Source organism: Cupressus sempervirens, chromosome 10 (genome assembly GCF_028749045.1).
Source record: "Cupressus sempervirens isolate cs-2001-9-10 chromosome 10, ASM2874904v1, whole genome shotgun sequence".
NCBI classification, from domain to species: domain Eukaryota; kingdom Viridiplantae; phylum Streptophyta; class Pinopsida; order Cupressales; family Cupressaceae; genus Cupressus; species Cupressus sempervirens.
In genome coordinates this window covers 246828925-246851056 of record NC_143127.1, presented here as the reverse complement: position 1 = coordinate 246851056, position 22132 = coordinate 246828925, and the positions used below count along the sequence as shown (strand labels likewise).

At 35.0% G+C, this 22132-nt stretch overlaps 1 pseudogene across 1 annotated transcript in view; it reads left to right on the top strand.

Moving 5' to 3' along the window:
* Positions 1-227: 227 nt before the first annotated feature.
* The window catches only part of LOC149533547 (paired amphipathic helix protein Sin3-like 2), a 95627-nt pseudogene continuing 73722 nt past the window's right edge, over positions 228-22132 (top strand). Inside the window, exons 1-10 of the transcript XR_016356789.1 lie at positions 228-546; positions 760-966; positions 1299-1479; positions 1626-1724; positions 1853-2026; positions 2132-2450; positions 3234-3688; positions 3950-4104; positions 4396-4523; positions 4627-4881. The product of XR_016356789.1 is annotated as a paired amphipathic helix protein Sin3-like 2 (transcript). The remainder of the gene's footprint in view (positions 547-759; positions 967-1298; positions 1480-1625; positions 1725-1852; positions 2027-2131; positions 2451-3233; positions 3689-3949; positions 4105-4395; positions 4524-4626; positions 4882-22132) is intronic.

Sequence of the window (22132 nt, the reverse complement as noted above, 5' to 3'; positions counted from 1 at the left end):
ATTATTATAATATATAATATATAATTTTTAACTTGGTTTTAAAAAAGACTTGTTAAACTTCTTTTTCCGATCTTGAGAAAAGCGCCACCTCGTAAAACACTAACGGTTATCTGACTGAGCAGCTGTTTTTTCCGACACTAAATTTATTTGTCCAAATTACAGCCAATGAAAAAACGTCCCCGCTTATATAGCAACACCTAATTTCCCATCATATGAAAATAGGTTTGCAAGAGTATAAATAAAACGGAGAGATTATTATGAACTTGTGATTTAAAAGCACATATGCTCGCAAGAGCTCGCCATGCATAGTTTTGCGATTTGAAGGTGACGTTGAAGGAGTTTGTCCACCGCTGCTTGATTCTTGCCATAGCAACCCTCCTTATTTCTCTTTAAATTGTTTTACCGGCGCCATCTTTTCGAATTAAAACAGCACAATACAGAGAGTTTCAGCGGCTTGGCTTTTCAGTGTGGATGGTTTTGAATTGGAATCACTTCCTTCCAAGAAAGCAAAATGAGGGAGGGGCCACGGCCAGAACGGCCAGAACGGTAATTTATCTCTCAGTCCAAATGAATTGAATTTTAGCTTAATGAGTATAAAATTTGGGTTTATCCAGTTGAATGAATATCTGCCGAGTTTAACAAGTTTATGGTAGGTGTTGAAAGATTGGGGTTTCATCTGTCGGAAGATATGTGCTGTTTTTAGAAGTAGGTTTGTTTAAAATGTCTATTTTTGACTATCTTTTTGAAATCCCGATGTAGGTCGCAATTGCATCAACCATCACAGTTTGTAACAGAAGAAGATGCAGTTGCACATTTGAAGGCCGCTGAAGAGATTCGCAGTGATGATAGTTCCAGGGTTCTTGATTATGCCTACTCATATCTAAAGATAGTCAAAGATACTCTCGAGAACGATACGGAAAAGTATATTGAGTTTCTTCAACTCATGAAAGATTTCAAGCTGCACGGGTACGCTTGCCGCTTTTTCACATCAGTGTAATGAGCGATTAGATCTGAATCTGGTAGTTTAAAATATGCAGTATCGCCCATTTTTAAGGACAAATATGAGGCACACTTTTTATACATTCATATCTTGGGCAATATGAAATTTATTTGAAATCTTCACATGTTTTTTTTTCTTTTTAGGAAATGTTAGCAGTTGGAAAAATACTTTTCTAGGAAATTTGTAAGAAATTAGCCAACTGGTGAAAAACTTCGACCCATAAACAATGCCTTGGAATCCCTGATCGATTTCTTTTTAATGAACATCACACTTACTGAAATTATCCCTTATTTTCCAGAGTTACGGATGAGCTGTTGAACAGATTAAAAGATGTGTTTGAAGGCTACCACTCTCTTCTTATCGGATTTAATGTTTTCCTTCCGAGAGGTTATGAATATGAAGATACCTCTTTAGATTGTCCATCGGAGAAAATCTGGGTTAGTTTTGAACGGGCTTTCATTTATACTCAGAAGATTAAGGTAAGTTCAAAGAAGTATAAATAGGCTTGATGTTGACCAAGCTGTTTATTATATTTAGAAGATTGACTAGATATATGGTTTCGGCATTTAAAAACAATTTTGAATGTTTACATACTGAAATATTTAAATCACTTTGCCATGCCCAGAGACGGTTTCAAAATGATAAAAGTGTCTATGAAAGCTTTCAGCAATTGGTGAAAATGCAGAGGAATGGTGATTTATCACTTACTGATTTAAAGCAACAGGTAAGACACCTATTTTGCAATCATAAAGTTTTACAAAAAGGAAACCCAGCTGTGATTTTATTTGTTATGCTATTAAGCTAAACTTTGAAAGAGAATAAGGTCTCATCTATTTTTTAATGTTTTGACAGGTAAAATCCCTGTTTCGCAACCACAAAGATCTTCAAGAGGAATTCACTAAGTATCTGCCAAAACCTATGGATTCTTCTCATGATCCTCACCTTCAAGATTATGGACAGCATTCGTCTGGACAAGTCTCTGGATTGAAGTCCGTCAGGTATTCGTACAAAGAAAACAAAGCCAAGGTGTGTTATGACAATTTTTTTAGCTTGATTTACAGTTCTATTAATGTTTGTAGCATTTAATAACTTCTTTTCTTAAAATTGTGCTTTATATTTGATTTGCAACAGAAACCAAAATCTGTTGAGACAAATAGTGACCACCATCAGATTTTCCAAAGTCCTTTAAGGGAAGATGTTGAAGGAACATCTATTGACATAGCTAATAGAAGTTTGAAGAATGTTAATAAGGAGAAAAACCTCAGTGAGGATTCAATGTGCAAGTTAAGAGACAGGAGTAAAAAAAGATCATTACAGGATAGAGAGACCGAGTTGGATGGTATATATCAGTGCCCTGATAGAGGGACATTAACTAGCAGATATGATGTTTTGATGCCTGAGAAGACACTGATGAGGCAAGTTCATGGATCTAATGGAGAAACTTCAATGAGTAAGTAACACTAGAATGCTAGCATAATTAATGCATTTGTCTTTCGTGATTCTCAACTAAGTTTAGGTTTATTGCTAAACTGTTGTTTCTGACTAACTACCTATTGCAAATTAGTTACCACTTTTTTAAGTTGCAGATAAATTTCTTGGATATTAGCAACAACTCAAATGAATTGAGATACAAAATATCTAGGTCACTTGTTTTCCATCTACCCAACTCCAGCACGCCTCACTAGTAATCATGTTAAATGATTTTTCTGACCATGAGTGTGATCCATGATTTGAACTTCATGTTTGACTACCATACCATTTGATCCTTATATATTTTTTGAATTCTTTTATCATGCCAATAATATCTTACAAGATTGCATTATTAGCTTTTCTGGAGTTATTAGTAATGATTACCATTGAAACATTTCAGAATTTATATTTATACATACAAGTTAATGTCTACCGTTTTATTCTAGATACAAAATAACTAGGTCACTTGTTTCCCCCTACCCAACTCCAGCATGCCTCACTAGTGATCATGTTAAATGATTTTTCTGACCATGAGTCTGATCCATGATTTGAACTTCATGTTTGACTACCATACCATTTGATCCTTATATTTTTGTTGAATTCTTTTATCATGCCAATGATATCTTACAAGATTGCATTATTAGCATTTCTGGAGTTATTAGTAATGATTACCATTGAAACATTTGAGAATTTATATTTATACATACCAGTTAATGCCTACAGTTTTATTCTAGGCCTGAAGCACTTATTTTTGCTGATATAGGTCAGCAGAAAAGAGAGTTTTGCAAGAAGGTGAAGAAAGAAATCATCGATATAGAGTTGGAGGACAGCATGAGAAACACAGGGAAAGATGATAAGAAAGATAGACACATAGATTGTGATCAATCTTGCAGGCCAAGGGATAAGTTGAAAAATAAAGAATCACCTAACTCTAGCAAAGATGAAGACATAAGTCCGCAGGGAAGGGACTTTTGCAAGAAAGAAGAACAAAAGCTCAGTAAGACAGAGTCAGAGAAAGAAAACAAGAGAAACACAGAACAACATCATGGTAAAAATAGACATGGTGATAATGATCTACCTTGCAGGTCAATAGATAAATTGAATAACAATGCTTCAACTATTTCAAGCAAAGGCAAAGGCATGAACAAGCCAATTTCGGAGTTTTGTCTGTCTAGCTTGGAGCATTGCACGCCTAGTTACTGTTTGCTACCTGAGAATGTAAGTGACCTTGTCATATATTTGTTTTTCTAATTGATGCTTGATATTGATAAATAACTATATTCTCCAGTTGCAATGAGCAATTTTTTCACGCAGAAATTCTCATTGTAAATGCCATGCCTTTTGACTTTTGAGCAGATTTTTAAAATAAAAAAAATTGAACACCAAATTTGAATTCTTAAGTTGAACTCATCTATCACTTATATTTAATTTCTATTTGAAATTAGATGAAAAATTAATGTCATTTGCATTATTTTGCAGTGCCTAAAACCTGTTGCCAGTTACAGCACTAAGCTTGCAGCACAGGTATTGAATGATTGTTGCGTAACCATGACATCTGGTAGTGAGGATAACTCTTTCAAACACATGGAGAAGAATCTTTATGAGGAGAGTCTTTTTCTTTGTGAGGACGATAGGTATAACTATGTATTTTGATTTTGAGCCACATATTACAGACTTCCATGGGAATAATTATGAACAAATTATAGTCCAGATGAGTGTCATATCTTGTGCACTACATACAAGGTTGTTAATTTATTACTTGATGCTAGGTACCACTTTCTTTCTTGGGCTGTTATCCATGTTTACCATTTAGTATATACCAATGAGTTGGCTTTATTATCTTTGTCTTATTACTCGATTTAACGTTCCTCTGAAGTTTTGAAGATTTTCTTATGTTTACTACTTTTTCTAATGTGAACTTTCAGATATGAATTGGACATGCTGATGGAATCCATATCAGCAACAATGACAAATATACAACAGTTGCTGGAAAAGATGCACAATAGCACAATCAATGGAGATGATCATATCCAAATTGAAGAACACTTGACAGGTAGAGTATGTTCTGAGCTGGTGCCTCTGCTGTTAGAAGTTAGAATCATGTCATAGTAGGCTTTGAAGTTGCTCACTAATGTGGCAATAATTGGCCTTTGCAGCTTTAAATCTGAGATGCATTGAACAGATTTATGGTGATCATGGACTTGAATTATTAGATCTATTGCATGGAAACCCAAGTCGTGCTTTACCAGTAATACAAAAGCGTCTTCAGCAAAAGAAAGATGAATTGTTCAATTGTAAAGTCGAGTTTAACAAAGTTTGGGCCGGTGTTTTTGCAAAAAACTACCAGAAATCTCTTGATCATCGCAGCTTCTGCTTTAAGCAGCAAGATAAAAAGAGCTGAAGCACAAAAGGTTAACCTTGGTTAACTTAATTTATTTTAAATTCCTAAATTAAGGTGAAACCATTCTGTGGTTTTGAGAATATGGTTGGCAGCAGAACAGTTGTCTTCATGAATTTTCTTGAAGCTATAATTCTCCATAAAATCCATCTGCAATTTCGCAAAACCTTGTTCAAGATGCTTCTTTGAAATGTATATGCGTATCCTTTCTTGTACAATTTGAGATCTAAATAAAGCTATATGTTGAATATTATGATCAACATTTGATCACCTACTTTCTGTCCCCCCTCATTTTTTCATAAAGAGAGCAAACTTAAATTGATACTTAAAAAAGGGATATGAATTCTACTAGTATAACAGGTAACATGCATATGCGAAATAGATAAGCAAATTGAGATCAGTAAACACTAGTAAACAGAACTAGAGGATTATCTATGTAGTTATTGATGATGTACAATGTTTGGTTCAGAATATTCATGTGATCTTCCCTTGTTCATGGGTGTAATTTTTTTTTTTCTTGTTTCTGTTTTCTGTTTGAATGTGTTTATAGAAGAAGAGAGATGCTGAAAATTTATTTGACTAGCAGCAATAAAATAACAATGTTTAGGAAATCTTACATATTGGGACTAATAGTTGTTTTCATAACTGAAGTAAGAAATATATCATGAACATAAGAACAACCTAGCTCATGAATTTACATTACAAAGCCATTACAAACCTAGAAAATCTGATTCAATTTGATAAAATATTATCCTTGCAACTAACTCCAGCAAGCTCTAAAAAATGGATGCTACAAAAAACGAAAGATCTCCTTTGTGGATAAAACTGATTTGCAATGCTATGGCAAGCATATGCACCACTCCTAGGATAAAACTGATTTGCAATGCTATGGCAAGGATATGCACCACTCCTAAGCTAAATAATCAATAGAAAACTCTAACTGGAATCTTCAGAAAACTCCATGTGACACATTAGATGGTAGAGCCAGCTAGATGGATGGTAGGACCAACAATGGGAAACAACAGCAACATACAATATCCCTTAAAACTCACCAATTGACATTACACAAGTCTGATACAACAATTTTCTTTTGTGAAAACTTAAGATACAAAGCACCATTAAAGCATAGCTATGATTCCTGTACGAAACCATCAATTAATCCTTGAAATTTTGTCTCCCATCAACATGGAAGATGCTCCTTGCAAGGATTTTCAACCTCACAAAGCCATAGGGTGAACAAGTTTGACTAGCAATGAATTATTCGAAATATCAATACCAAGCATAATGAAATGAGCTCCCAATCTAACTTTTATATCCAGCCCGATTCCCATTGCCAGCCAAGGAGTCCATTATTTATCTTTTATTTTAACTTTATTAACACTTCACTTTAATATTTGGGACACCCTTATTGTCCACATTTAAATAAAATAAAATGACAATAAAGTTAAATAGTTAATTTAATTTCATAACTTCATAACTTATCATTTTTTAAAAACACTAGTCTATATCAAATATCAATATCATCATTAACAAAATCCACAAATCAATCTAAATACTACTAACAACTGGCTTAGTTGGTGCTTGGAATTGACTTACTACATATAGTAAGTACGGGAAAAGCATCCAAATCCACTTTAGAAAAGGTTGTTACACACATCTCAATGAAATACTTGTTATTGACAAATTGTTGTATCAAAGTATTATCATGAGTCCCCTAATCCAAACTTATTATCATATAGAAACTTGTTGAATAGGCTAATAGCCCATCATGTTGAAGTGCTTAGGAGGGGACATTATAGTCCACCGTTGCCCAAAATTTTTGTCCCCAAGTCCAAATCTCTACATTGCAAAACCTTCTCATTCTCTCATGTTGCATCCTCTGTTGGAAAGTTCTTCCTTTTGCCAATATATTCTTTTGTGACTACCTTTTGAAGAGCACTATCCATGTTGTCTTATGGCCTCTAGAATCAAAATCGACTTCCCTTTGTCATCCAATGGTGGCAACTTTGATGAGGGACCAACATCATGCCCAAGTGCCTTCTTGAGTATAGACAATGAAACACATCAAGCACCTTGCTACTAGTTGGTAACTCAATATTGTAGACAACCTCTCAAACCCTCTTAGAAACATTGGGGTGTTGAGAAATTTAGCTTTATAGTGAATTGAATATCATATTGAGATGATATCTCTTCATATACTAGAGAACATAATGTGTTCTACAAATCGTCCCTAGCTAAGAGGGAGTGTTAAAGTTGTAGCTTCAGTCGGATTGATTCGTTATACATTATTGTTATTGGTAAATCATCATTTCCACAATATATACATATTCATGTAATAATAATGTATATATGTATTATATATAGTATTATATGATATACTATAATACATATACTATATTATAAATATAATATATACTATAAATATTGAAGCTACAACTTTAACACTGGAGACCATAAAACCTAGATTTTAGCTTCTCTGGTCCACTCTTCTTGAGAGTAGATTATTTATATGGTCAGAGCCTCACACTTACCATGTCACCCACCTCAAAATTATGTTGTATAACTTGTATCCGACGTTGATCCACACAGAGCTTCTTTTGTTTTTGTGCCTTCTACAAGTTTTTCAAGTTTTTCATGATCTCTTGGCTTTCTTGCAACAAATCTCTTTTTTTATCACTACTATCTCCAAAGAAAACCAATGAAGTTGGATGCCTCATAGCGATACAATGCCATGAATGGGGACCTCCTGATAGACATGATATGTAGAATTTTAGTAGTACTCTTGAAGGTGCATCCATTTCACCCATGCTCTTTTCTGTCTTCATATATGGTTTTTGATATACCCCTCCACCCATTTGTTCACTATCTTTGTTTGGCCATCTTTTTGGAGGTGGGAGCTAGTGTTAGGAAGGAGTTAAAGTCCCACTCAATTTGAATAATTCCTACTAAAGGAGACTAAGGAACTTATTCCTATCACTCACTATACCCTTGGGCATCCATCCTATATTATTTGAAGATCACTTTGAAAAATAAATCAGCCATCCGTGCTACTACATACATGGTAAAAATGGGAAAAAAGTGCAACTTTGGTCATTTTGTCAACTAGAACATATATATAATCCGAGCTTCACAGTGTGCCTTATACTGTTTCTCAAGACTTGTCAACTGGATTCTAAAGATTTAGCTTTACAATGTGCAATGAAGATATGTTTTTGACATAAACTTAAACTTACTAACTTCTGCTACTTCTACTTATTCTACTTATGGATGCAAGAAGTATGAATGAACTTGGACTCTACTAGGTGCAATCTTGTCAGTGACTCCACCCACCTAGTGCGAGTTCCTAAGGTATATCCAAATGATTTTGCAATAAACACCTCCCTAATCCCATCAAGGGATGCAAACTAGAGATTGGGTATCTACCATCAATTGAAGTAAGTGCATGCAAATTCCACTTGACTAAGCATGGATTGACTAAAAATTGTAATGTCCCCATTTTTACTAGGGTCCTGCAGTTGGCTTGGTTAGTTCACCATCATGACCCTCATGAGTTGACAATAGGATTTGAGGGTCTCAACTATGGGGTTATAGGCTTTTCAGCACCCTATGGTGTGTTTTGGCTCCATTTGAGGGACTTACTATTTATAGTAAGTCAAAAAGTTGGTTCCGACGAGCTCAGATGAGTTAGAAGAGTTGAGTGATGCTCTTAGTTTTTATTTTTGGTTTCTGGTTTGGGCTCCAAGAATCTTGGAGGGAGCGTCTATATATAGTAAGTCACCTCGCTAGGTTCATTCATCGTCTTTCATCATTAGGATTGCTTGGGTGTTGTTAGATTTTGATTTTGATACTTCTTCAGTTGTTTTCGCAAGATGGGTGAATTATTATTATTATTCATCTAAATACATTGAGGTTACTATTTGTGTTGGTGTTGTTTGTTGGTCACCTCAGTATCATAGCTCATTGGAACCAGGATGAAAAGTTTTAAATTGTGGGAACAAGAAACAATGGTTTTGTGTGTTAGAATATTATGTTATGGTGGAAAAAGCCATTTTTATAGCCAAAAACAATTAACAAATCATATTATAATGACACTTTATTATATTTTAATGTTGTGTGGAGGAAGCTTCTTAAGTGAAGTTCATTTGGAAAACGTGCCATTTTGAAGATTATAAATATGAGGTCATTTGATGGGAAATGCATCCGAGTGAATATTATATTTCTTTTGCCGTCTTTGTGACACTTCTGAATTTCTAAAATTTTGTGCCCTTGCTAAAGTATAAGGGTTTTGGATATACAGCTGAAATATTGTATACTCAATTCTGAGTTTTCATTTTGAGGATTGCACTTGCAATTGTACTGAGGTATACAATTGCTTTCTTCTTCTATTGTATTTTGCTGTGGCTAAGGAGAAGCTTGCTGCCGGTGATTGTGTTTGAATTTGTGAAGAATTTCATATTGTCATATTAAAACGTGCCTATGATATAGAGAATTACTTTGGGCATTTGTGGCTGCCGACTTCTCCTAGAAGGCAGCAATTTGGGGTTTTATAGGCATTAACGACTGTTCCTTTGGCTGGGATGTCAGCTTGGAGGCTGGACGTTATTATCAAAGGGACCTACGATATTCTTTTAGAGCTAACAAAAGGCCTACATTCTAATTTTTAAAAGGCTGCTACAAACAGGTTCAATATCTATTTGGTGTAATTCTCTATTTTCAGCATTGATGAATTGTTGCAGCATATTGTCTGAAGCATAGTAAGTTAATGAATAAATTCAGAATTTGTTGTGAGCCATTTGTTGTTTCAAATTTAAATTTGCGAATTCACATAGCAAATGTATATACTAGTGCTTGAGATTTATTTGAGCAATGTATAATGCTAAGGTTAATTGAATTTGTGAACAATTGTTGCATATTCCAATACCGTGTTTTGGAATTATAAATACCATATATTTAGTGATAATTGGGTTGTCTGCCAAGTGTTTGTTGAAATGTCAAATGTTTGAATAAGTGGTATTGCTAGAGTCATAACCGAACAGGGTTATTACAACAACCAATAAGTAGCTAGTGATTTGGTCTCAGTTTGAGTGTAGCAAGTATGCATTCACAATTTCTCTTATCCAACTAAGTCACTTAAATAAAATTTTGTCTCGACAAATTGGATTCAAATCTATTCTGAGGATATAGAACACCATACAATAATTCAAACTTGAACACACAAATTGACCATGTAAAACACAACAATGAAGTGTACAGAAAATCTAACATTATTTTAGCAACAATTCTAAAACATAACTCCCTTTTAAAAATGAGGAGAGAAAGCCTTATATAGGGAGCTCATGTACAATGAACTTGCAAGATTAAATCAGAATCAATGGCCTAGATTAACTTCTAAGACCCTAATTAGGGTTTCCAACCCTTTAGCCAGTGAGATTCAAGCACCTCAAAATGGATTGATAGAAAAATTACAAAGTTGTGACAATCATTCAAAGGGCACCAAAGTGTGGGCCAATCACAGTTAAGCACATAATCTAAAAACCAATGAGAAAATTGCAGTGTTACCAAGGGATACGTTCCCAAGAAATTTGACCCATCCTAGACACATGAGTGTCTTGAAAACTCGAGAACCCATCCCCTGACTACTCAATTATTCAATGTTTAAATTTTGATAATTTGTTTGACTTCTACTCTTCTCTGAATCTTAGTTTAATTTATTTAACACAAATGTTATATGATAATGTTTCATAATGTATATAAGCATGTTTTATCCATATTTTCATTTGAATACTTAAAATTTCCTTATGTATTTAAATTTTTCCCTATTTCTTATATAGTTGTTCCTATTGCTGTCTTTAAAATGGCCTTGTCTTCACTTGGGCCTTTATTAGGCGTTGGGATTTGACCATCTTCAAGAGAATCTTTGACATCTACCATTTCTTCTTTAGTCTCCTTTTACAGGGGAAGTTTTTCTTCTATTTCAGTTGGACTCAAGGGAGAATATCCTGAAGAGCTTTGGCTAACACTATCTTCTCATTCAGAGACAACCTCTTGATTTGCTTCCTTTCCCTTGGATGGCATTGTCTTTCCTTCCTTTGAATTGGCACTTTCCATGGATGGAGGAGCAATTTTCCTTTGCTTCTTAGCTTGTGGATCTTCGATCCTTATCCCTTTATCCTTCAAATTTTTATTTGGTGGAGCCTTTCCAACTTGATGCAGCTCAGATGACCCTTCCTCAACTTCTTGCATTTCCTTCATCTTCTCGTATGACAAAGGGTTTCCTCTTCTTACTAAACTTGCCATCTTTCTATCTAGACAGTCTTGAGTGAAAAGAATTAGAATCATCAATGCCTCTAAGTTGATCTCTTTATCATCATGCCAAATTGTCACCTCCATCTCCTAATTTGTAGTGGTCTTGAATTCTCCTCTAATGACATTATCATCTTCTACCAACTAATTAGGTTCATGGATTTTCTTCTATTTGTATTTTCTAATCATGTCGACTGTTAGCCTTGAAAATATCCTCTTCCCAAGTTCCAAATCATCCAGTGCATCCACCCAATAATCTTTTATGTGTGGAATGTGGAGGTATCTATCAAAAATTTCTATTAGCTCTCTTGATTTTCTTCTCAAGATCAAAGTTTTCTCTTGCTGTACAATATCCTACTCCATAGAATTCAAATTCTTTCTCTATTGTCTCAGCTACTGCTTCTAATGGACACTCTCACTTCCAAGATTGGAGTGGAATCTGATCCCTGGCTTGTGTGTGCCTTTGAATTTTTTCATAGGCAAGTAGCTGCCTTGCCACACTGTAATGTTCCTTTTTAAGCTCACCATGGTTAATGGTTTGGATTAGCCTATTAGTAGCACTTGTAGGCTAAGCCAAATGTAGGATCTTAGTTGGCAAAATTAAAGGCCAATTCCCATTCCAAAGGACATGATAGTTCAAGATTTCTCATTGTTTGGTTCAGTTTGATAGACTTACTATTATAGTGTCTATTTCAGGAAAGCCAACATTTCTATCTTTAGCAGAGCACCACAACTTCTTGTTGTAATGTCCCCCGCTTAGCCAATTTGGATATATGTTGTCGTTAGCTCGTTCTTTCATGGTCCCAAGGGCTAACCAAGACTTCAAATGGGATCCTGAGGTTATTTGGCCTAGTCAAATTTAATTATAGGTCAAATGGAGTTTGTTTGTTGGGTTTCGGGGAGGACTTACTATTTTTAGTAAGCCAACAGGGGATGCAGGCCTTCATTTTTTCGGCGGCAAGATGAGATGTATTTTGTCAAGCTCTTTCCGATGAGCTATTATATGTAGGATTCCAAATTTATTTGGTATATTATTTTAATATTTGAAGTTATAACGATAAAAGTGACTATTTAAATTAAATATTATAATGTTTCATTAAGTCACTTTTATAAAAATCAAGTTCCCCCTTTTAAAGTACATGCATGGGCATTTGTAAAAGGGAAAAAAGTAATACTAAAACTCATGTATTATCCCACATTGGCAAGAGGGGAAGTGTAGAACTAGTGAAGAAGGGTTAAAAGAAAGAGGATAGCTCTCATTTGGGCATGCTTGGATATTATGTGAATTTGGCAATTGTGGAGATTTTCTCCTTGGGCTTGGAGGACGTAAACCCTCTGTGCTATCAATCTTGACGCCATTGAAAGACATGGTCTTGAGATTTGTGTTGGAACTTCAGGGTAATTTATATTGATATCTATTCTCTATTTGGTCGAATTTCATTGTGCCAGGAAGAGTTCAGTTTTGGTAGTCGGGAATGAAGAGCCAAATTATAAATCTGGGTTGCTGATAGAGTTCGAAGTTCATATTATTTCCCCAGGCTGCTGTACATGTTACTGGATGTCTCTGTTGAAGGCATCATTTAGCATGGCTGGGTTTGTGGCCGAGCTACAGTGATAGCGCTACAGTACCAAGCTACAGTACCGAGCTACAGTGCCGAGCTACAGTGACACGGCTACAGTAATTGCTGTCTTGTGGAAATCAGATTGTGAGGTATTTGATATTTTATTTGAGGGAGATTGTCAGTTCCTTGGGAGTTCGATTTGAAGGAATAAAGGCTGGGTTGAAGATAGACTGCTGGTAAATAATTTGTGTCTATTTTGGAGGGGCTGCAAATCAGTGCTGTTGCTGTCTAGTGACTGCATAGAGGCACAGAACCAGTACGACCAGCTCTGGAGTTTGAACATTTTCAAAGCGATTTCTGTTGCTATTGCTGGAGCTGTTTCTTTTTTATATCGACAAACATTTCATCCATACTGGAAAGAGACAAATCAGAAATCTCAGCTATCAGATTGCTTGCAAACTGTTTGACAAAATTTCCACAAGCAGACGGATTCAAAAAACAAGCTGAAAATGGGGTGGTCTATTACAGTTGTGTTGTAGTTGTAGTTCAAAATTTCACTGAAATATAACTTAGAAGAGAACTTGTCGCATACAAGTTATCACAACCAATAAGATCCAAGTTATTGCCACAAAGTTGATGTTTTCTCGCTGATATACCACCAAAATCTTGGCAATAAATCACTGACTTCTTGCACCTGCAGCCTGATAAGGTTTAATAGCTCAGAAAAGGGCAAAGCCAATTTTTTTGAACATTAGTTGAGCTTTGGATAAGGTAGAAAGGATTGGGAGGAGAAAGGCCACCATTTTGCTTCGTTTTGGATTGATTTGTTGTGGATTCAAAGAGATTTTATAAACAAAATTCGGATTCACAAGTAAGATTTCAAAATTTTTTCTCTTTTGTTTTAAAATCATTTTGTCTTGTATTAAATTCATCCAATTTTATACAAACTCTCATACCATTTCCAATCTACTCTAACTCCTTTTAGAAGGTAATGAATAAGAGCTAACACCATTTTTTAACAATTTTTGCAAACTTTTCATAGCTTTCTCAAAAATTTCACATTTTTCTTAGAAATTTCATAACCTAACACTTTTTTTTTGAAGTTTCAACTATGATTGAACTTATGTAAAGTTTTAAACTAACACAATTTATTTCTAAATTTCGTTATTAAATTTCTAAATTTGTGCCCTCATTTTGTATGTGACGTGTAGGTTGATTCTTCATCAAAATGGAAAATAGGGATGCCTCTACAACTGGGTCAGCTACAGGGTTTTCCAAAGCCCCAACAGATGCATATTCCCCAGGATATGTAGGAACACTGCCCTAAAGAGGGTAGAGACAAGGCATGGGCGCATGCTTTTGAAGGACCCAAATATAATATTCTGATATGCATAAAATGTGAAAAAGAAATTAGTGGAAGCATATTTCATTTGAAATACCACCTTGGAGGTATCATAAGGCGTGACACAAGGGTTTGTCAATTCACCACAAATGAAATAAAGAGACTGATGATCCTTTGCTTGCTGCCCAAGAAGAGAAAAAGTTGCAAAGGGAAAGGGAGAAATTGGCCATGATTGCTGCCATTTTTGAATCGCAAGCTATCTCACACAATCTTCTTTTTCAAAATCATTTATTATTTTACAATCACATCATTAGTTTATAATCTTGATTCTACTAAAACAATAATCATTTTATAATGAAATAATGTGGGTTGTGACTAGATATCCCAGCCAACCTTGACAAAGAAGAAGAAGCACTTGAGTGCATAGTCGGCTCTCATTGTGGCCCACAGAGCCACAAATCTACCATCCCCTTGACTTGCATTTCCTCTAGTTTTCATAGATCACTGCCACACACATCTTCTATAAATAGCTTTTTTGTGTACGTAAACACACCTGGAGCACAACCATCAATGGAGGCTACTGGGTAGAATAATGATGTGCATTGATAAGTTGACATAAAATGTGCTGAGTTTTTTTTTGTTAACAACATTCAATTCAAGGTTGCAACTAGTCCTATTGGCTGAATTTTGTGATAGGAATTATTGTGGCAGAAAAAAGACTACAAGGCGCCTACTCTTGTAGACTTGAGTGGGAGGTTAGTTCACTTGATTTAATTTTAAAAATATTTTACAATTTTACAATTTACTTATTTTTGTTTAATGTAAATTTTTGTAATCAAAATTTTGTACTTAATTTTATTTCATGCTTGTAGGTTGCTCAAAGATGTTTCTAGGGCCAAAGATGTGGTAGAAGATCAAAAATTATAATGGAAACAATTTGGATGCACTATACTTTGAGATGGATGGGCAGATGGAAGAAACCGTTCCATCATCAATTTCTTGGTTTCTTGTAAGGATCAAGTGGTCTTGGAATCCTTGGATGCTTTAGACAAGATAAAGACAATTGAAATTTTGGCTCTAATGTTAGAACTAGTTGTGATGGAGGTGAGGCTTGCTAATGTGGCACAAATAATAACCGACAATGCAGCGACATATGTAGTAGTGAGTAGGATCCTTCAAGATAAGTATAACAAACATTTTTGGTCACCTTGCATAGTGCATGTCCTTGATCTCCTTTTGGAGGACATAGGAAAGTTGGATTGGGTGAGACCGGTTGTAGAGGATGCAAGAAAGGTAATAAAATATATCTACAATCACCCTTGGGTTCTTTGCCTGTTGAGAGAATACACTAATGGGAAGGAGTTTGTTAGACCTCCAGTCGTAGGGTTTGCAATGATTTTCTTAATGTTGTGAATTGTTATTAGTTCTTTGACTTCTTTGAAGAAAACTTTTGTGATTCAACCATGGCTAGACTTAAGCTATTGAAAGAAGCTTGATTGGCACAGTGTTGCATACATCATCTTTTACAGCCACCTTTTTTAAGGTGGTGCACAAATTGTGAAGGTAACTTGGAAACTTCAAAAGTTGAATATTTAATTTTTTTGAATTCAATAATTGAGTATTTCATGATTAATTTGTAACTTGTCTCTAATTAATGATAATATTTTTCTACTTTTCAATTGTAGGTGACAAAGTCCTTGGTTAAAGTTCTCTTCTTGGTAGATGGTGATCAAACCTTAGTGGGGTATCTTTATGAGGCCATACATAGAGTCAAAGAGGCTGTAAAAATCTACTACAAGGGGGACAACCTAAAATTTGACGCCATATGGAAAATTATTGATAGGAGGTGGAACAATCAACTCCACCAACCCATTCATGCAACAAGGTACTTCCTCAACCCTTTTTCTCGCTTCTTTCCATCCTATGGGGATCCCAATGGGGATGTCATGGAGGGCTTCATTGATTGCATGTAGAGGATGGTACTTGAGGTTGAGGTGAGATACCTCATTGTGGCCAAGATGGAAGTGTATTAAATGCAATAGGAAAGCTATTCTCCTCAGACTTGGCAACAAGAGGAAGAAACATTCAACCCGCAGGTACAATATTTGGATTTTTGGTGTCTTCAAATGCAAGATAAGTAGATAAAAACTAAGTTACTAAAACATGTTTTCACCTTACTTTCTAACTCTTTAATATTTATCTTGCTGATGATTGGTGGCAAAATTGGGGTGGAAATGTTTCAAATCTGCAAAAACTTGCCTTTCACATCTTATGTCAACTATGTAGCTCATCCAATTGTGAGCGTGATTGGAGCTTCTTTGAGGCCATTCACATGAAGAGGAACAAGTTATCACAAAAATGCCTCAATGACCTTGTTTATGTCCATTATAACCTTCAGTTGTGCATAAGAAAGGTAGAGTTAGTACCAAGTGGTCCACTTCATTTGGATGACATAGATCCCCATTATGATTGGATGTCACAAGAGTAGCCTCCATTGTTCACAAGCTATGACATCTATGATTTGGAGAGGTAGGCTTGGAGGAGGGTGGAATTGTAGTGGGTTTGGATGACATTGACAAGGAGGATGAGGGCACTGAGAGTGAGGAGGATATAGATGATGAGGAGGCACTACCAGTGTCAGCACCATCTACATCCAGGATGGAGGTCCAATCACAACCACAACCACAATTGACTTTTACGGCTAGACTCTTTGCCACTCCAGTAGTTTTTACTAGAGGTTCTAGGAAGGGGAAGATGAAGAGGTAGCCTATTTTGATATTTTACTTGACACTTGTATTTGCTTATAGTTTTACAAAGACAATTTACTGTTTTTAGTTTTCTTTAGAGTTCAGACTATCAAACTATGGCTACGAGTCTTCAACATTCCGCATGAGGATGCAATTTTATACCCTATTTGCATATATATATATATATATCTAGATCAACTTGTTTGGTTTGTTTACTCATTTATTGACTCATTCGATGCATCTCCTTATTGAATTTTGCAAAAAATATGTATTTTCAACTAATTTAAGCAATTTTTAAAGTTCTTGATATTTTCTTGAGAAGTTCCTGACTTATCTTTGATATTTGCTGATATTTTTTTTTTCCCTCTGTAATATGTTGTCGATAACGATATTTTGAACTATGGTTGTAGTATTGAGATTTGACATCTTGGGCTTGAGCAGTTTTTTAGAGACTTACTATTTATAGCTAGTCAATTTCGCGCAATTCCTATTTTTGGCAAGGCAGATGAGCCATCATCAATGATAGTATTTGACCCTTGACATCTTTGTTCATCAGGTACTCAAGGGTTTACTAATTATGTAAGGCAGTTGGGTGAATATTGAACACAATGGTTAACTTTGAGGTTTAGATGTAATTGAGAAATATTAATTTTTAATGGAGTCAATGTTATTTTAACCTTAATAAAGTGATTACTTTATTAAGAATTATTTACAAAGTTAAAAAGTCACTTTATCTTCAATTAGGCCACGACCCATCATTTAAGTGACTTAAAGTGCAATTAATGGATTGTATCTTGAAGGCCAAGATATTAAATTATTTTATAAAGTCAATGTGCACACAAGCTATATTATTTTAAAGTAGATTTATAATCCATGAATATGAGCACCCGAGTTTGAAGACTTATTATACTCTTGTTAAAAACTTAAAAGTGGATTTAAATGCTATTAAGGAGATTGGAGTTACAAAATCACATCAAAGAAAATTAACCTCATCAGTGATGATCATTTTGACTATGCTTTTGGGAATTTGTGACTATGGAAGAGAAACCAATGGTTTCAGCCAATTTTGTGTTTTGAAGAATGAAAACTTTTCATTGTAATTGAAATCTTGAGGCGCTGAGAGATCAGTTGAATTATTGCCATAGTGTGGCTTTATCCAGGAGCCCAATTTGAGTATAATGAGAAGAGTTGAGCAAGGGTTTGAAGCATTTTGGAAGTTTCATCTAATGCTGACCAGCAGCTTCATTATTGCAGCCGTTGTTGATCAAATTTCAATTTAATTCATTTTCTTCTGTTATTCATCCTTTCGGAGGGTTTCAAGGCATGTTTACCTAAAATTTATATTCACAAGAATCTTACAGGAGAGGGCTCTTACAATGCTATTAGAGCTTGCATGCAAAATGTTTGACACAATGTCAAGCGTTCAAAATTGAAAACCCAAATCAGATTTGAGAGAATATCCTAGTGTGGGATATTATGTAAAGAGCCTAGCTGTTATGCTGAAGAACTCTGATATGTTTTTTAGAAATTGATTGTTTTGCAATTTTTAGGTTTTTTTCAGAATTTGAATAACAAAGCCAAGAAAGAAACTGCAATTTCAAACTTCTTTTATTCACTATGCATTCTTGTTCAAATATTTACAATGCACACACGATTACTCTTAAATGTGAAAAACTTGGGAATGCAAACACTAAATTCTGATGGTCTGCAACAAAAAATTATAGTTCCAAAGCTTGATCGTGGCCTCTCATCAAACAAATCTGGCCTCAAGAAATTGATTGCAGTCCCACATAGAATGCAAACAGAACCTCAATAATTGTATCACTGCCTTGATGAAACAACACTGCTTTTGAATGTTGGACGCAACCCTCTTAAACCCACACATTGGCTTGTTTGGTAGAGGCACCAATGGAGCCTAGAGAACACTGCAAATATGTGTAGAAATAATACCCAACTGAGACCAATTTGTAGTACATTAGAATGGATGCCTAGGGCTAGCAATTTGCAGCCACAAATCGTATAAGGTGAAATGTGAAGCAAGGAAATAGGTCTCGATACATCACATAGCCCTATACTTCAAGAAGAAGATGGTCAAGGAAAATGATCCCTTCTAAACTAACCCCAAGGTTATTAGATCTTAGTAGGTTAATGTAATCCAAGTCATATAGGAGCACTAATGCAAGCCAAGATTTTATGGTTATGGAGCTACATGAAAAACTATCAAATCCCTTGAAATCCTAACAAGCATGAGAGTAAATCGATTCTAAATCTATGAATAATAAATAGCAGATCTGAAATGTAGATTAAAAAATTTGACTAAACCAAATAATGTATTTACCTCAAAGATGAAAAATGTTTGGTTCTGAATTTCTGGCTTGTGTACTACTCCTGACAGTGAATAGACGTGGTTAAAGACCTGAAATTGCAAGATCTACAAAACTAAGAAATCGTTCAGTTTCTAGACAGTAGATTTTCTAGGACAGTGTCAATCTAGGACAGGGTCAATCTATAGGGACGGCAATGAAATGCGTCCCTGTCCTTTTGTGCCCAATCATGAAACTGATTTCAGATCCCTGATATTTCGCAAAATGGGTATACAGATCTATGTTTTCTTCTGCCTTCCCAGGTCTGCTAATATATTAAAATGGGTGTTTTGGGTGGCTATGTAGGGATTTGCCTTAGTCAACCTTGATGGAACTCTAAATTTTGGCAAAATTATCATCAAATGAGTTCTCGCAATTCTAAATCCTAGAATCCAATTGGATGCATGCATTCAGTGGTCAATCTTCAGATCTTACCCTCTGCTTATATTCAAACAATATAAGTACAAGCTATGATCAGGAGAAAATAGAAAGTGTTCAGTATTCAAACAAAAGCAAAATAATCAAGATTAACTCATAGAAGTCTAAATAGAAAATATATCAAGAATGTGAAGTTTACATATGTGAAGGAAAAGCTATGCAATATATATAGATTTCAAGGTGAATATGATGAGTCATGATTGAGTGATACTTCATCATAGAGAGTAAGGGACATTGTAGCCATAAAATGCCTTACTTCATAGAAACAAACACAGCCAAAGGAATTTGTTTACTGTACCACATAATAGAGATATATGTATTGGCCAATTAATAAGTGTGAGATGATGATATCACTTGGAAGAGTTGAAGCTTATGTTCTTGCACTATGACATCATTTGAGCCGCAAGCATGTCCTTATCATCAAATTCCAAACTCTAGGATGATGTGAGCATATATGAAATTCCAATATCCTATGCATCCCACATAGTGATATCAAATTTGGGTTCGAAGGACTACACAGATTCAGACGTCAAAATATATGAAGACTAAGAACTAGATGAAGGAGATGTTGGTCAGATGCTTTTGCCAAAGCCACATGGGAGTCATGTGAAGCCATTTCAAGTTCAATATAGGATCGTACGCCTGTTTTCCAACCTTAGACATATTTTCTAAACAAGAGTCTGGTGACTCATGCATCATGAATAGCTTCAAAACTTCAAAGAAATGCCTAGCCAATGGGAAATGTTGCTGTATACCAAGAGATGTCCTTTGGAATATCTTGAAATTGTAGGATTTAGAAGCGCATAAGCAAATCAAAGGAGGTTCAATGAAATTATCAAATTAATAGTAAATAAATATCTACGCTGAAGAAGTCCTCCCATAGCTTTAGAAAGTCTAGATGAGTATAATCATCTTGTATTTCTTCAAAGCCTTCCAAAACAATGAAAGTCAATGAACAAAGACAACCAATGCACTTGAGACATTGCGGAGAGTTTACGCTTGACGGGATTGGTAATGAAATTTCATTGAAGTGGAGCATGGTTCATGCAATTTGATTCTCGATAGAGCTAAGAGCTAGTGTGTGTTTTGTATATCTGCAAATCAAATCTCAAGAAACCCATATTGTAGATTCCTCATTGAAATCTTTAGCCAGTGATCTTGCAATGGTAATGTTCCATCGATCGAGTTCACTACACAGTGCATTTGTGGAAATAGAGAAAGCTTTGATGCAGACACTATAAGAAGCAACCAATACACGTGAGCAACTGTGAAGCCTGAGCAAGTGACTGAACGTGTGAAGAGTCTGAGAAAAGTTTGAAGCGATTATATATGGGATGTCTAATATTTAGCCGAGAGAGATCAAACATTGATTCATTGTTTTTCAATTTTCATTAGATACCTTATAACATCATTGCCAAAATGGATAAAATAGTTATTATTAAATTGCTATAGTATCCGGCTAACAAAGACGATAAGTTTCTATGCAGGTGTGATTCATGTTATTTGTTAAAATATGTGAGAGGAAATGACTTTTCATTTGAAAAGTCATGTCTGCCCTTATACCTAAGTATAAATAAGGGTCAAATATTTGGAAAGAAAGACATATTTGATATTTGATATTTGATATTTTAGAAGAAGAAATATTCTTATTCATTTGTACGGAGGGATAAAGAGCTTCAATATGACTCTATAATATGAATTCATTTATTTTATTTTAATAATAAAATAAAAGATCCTTTGTTTATATTTATTAAAGGCATGGAGATTTAAACTTCAGTTGATTCATCCTTTATAATTATTTTTTGAATTCTGTAAACAGTTAATGTCAGATAAGTGGACATGGTCATCTGTGGCATTTTAAATTGGATCATCGCAGATATTGGGAAATATTTAATTATTTCCGAATGTGTGTCCAGTCTGTCTCCTTGACCTTAGGGGTTAGAACACAATCTGGACTAGTTTAGAATTACATATATATATTTGATCCATCGCATCTTGATTATTAAACTGTTTATAGTTTATGTGCATAGAACATTATAAAGTTGTATGTTATAATCTTAATTGTAGTTGACTCTGTTGCCTGAGTAAGCTAAAGCATTGGTCTTTTATCAGTGAAGTATTGGGTTTATAAAGTCAAAAATCTATAACTTCCTTCTTACAAACCTCAAATCCATTGTTAAAAACTTTATACAAAACATTCATTTCAAACTATCACATAACTCCATATTAATCGAGTTTAAAGACCTTGCCAGTCAGAGAACTCCAAAGCTTAAATTCGCTATAGAAAAGCCTTGAACCAAACAGTTAGTGTTTGAAGTGAAGGTCTACATGCCTAGGTGTAGCAGAACCTAAAGTGTAGGGGAATCAAGGTGATTCTTTTTTGTTGGCCAGAATTGGTTCTGGAATCCTATTGGAGAAGTGACGGGCTTTTGGATTTCCAATCTGTGGTTTTGGTACCAACAAAACCCTTCTTTTGATGGTTCCCACCTCCACAGATAGCTGTTGAATT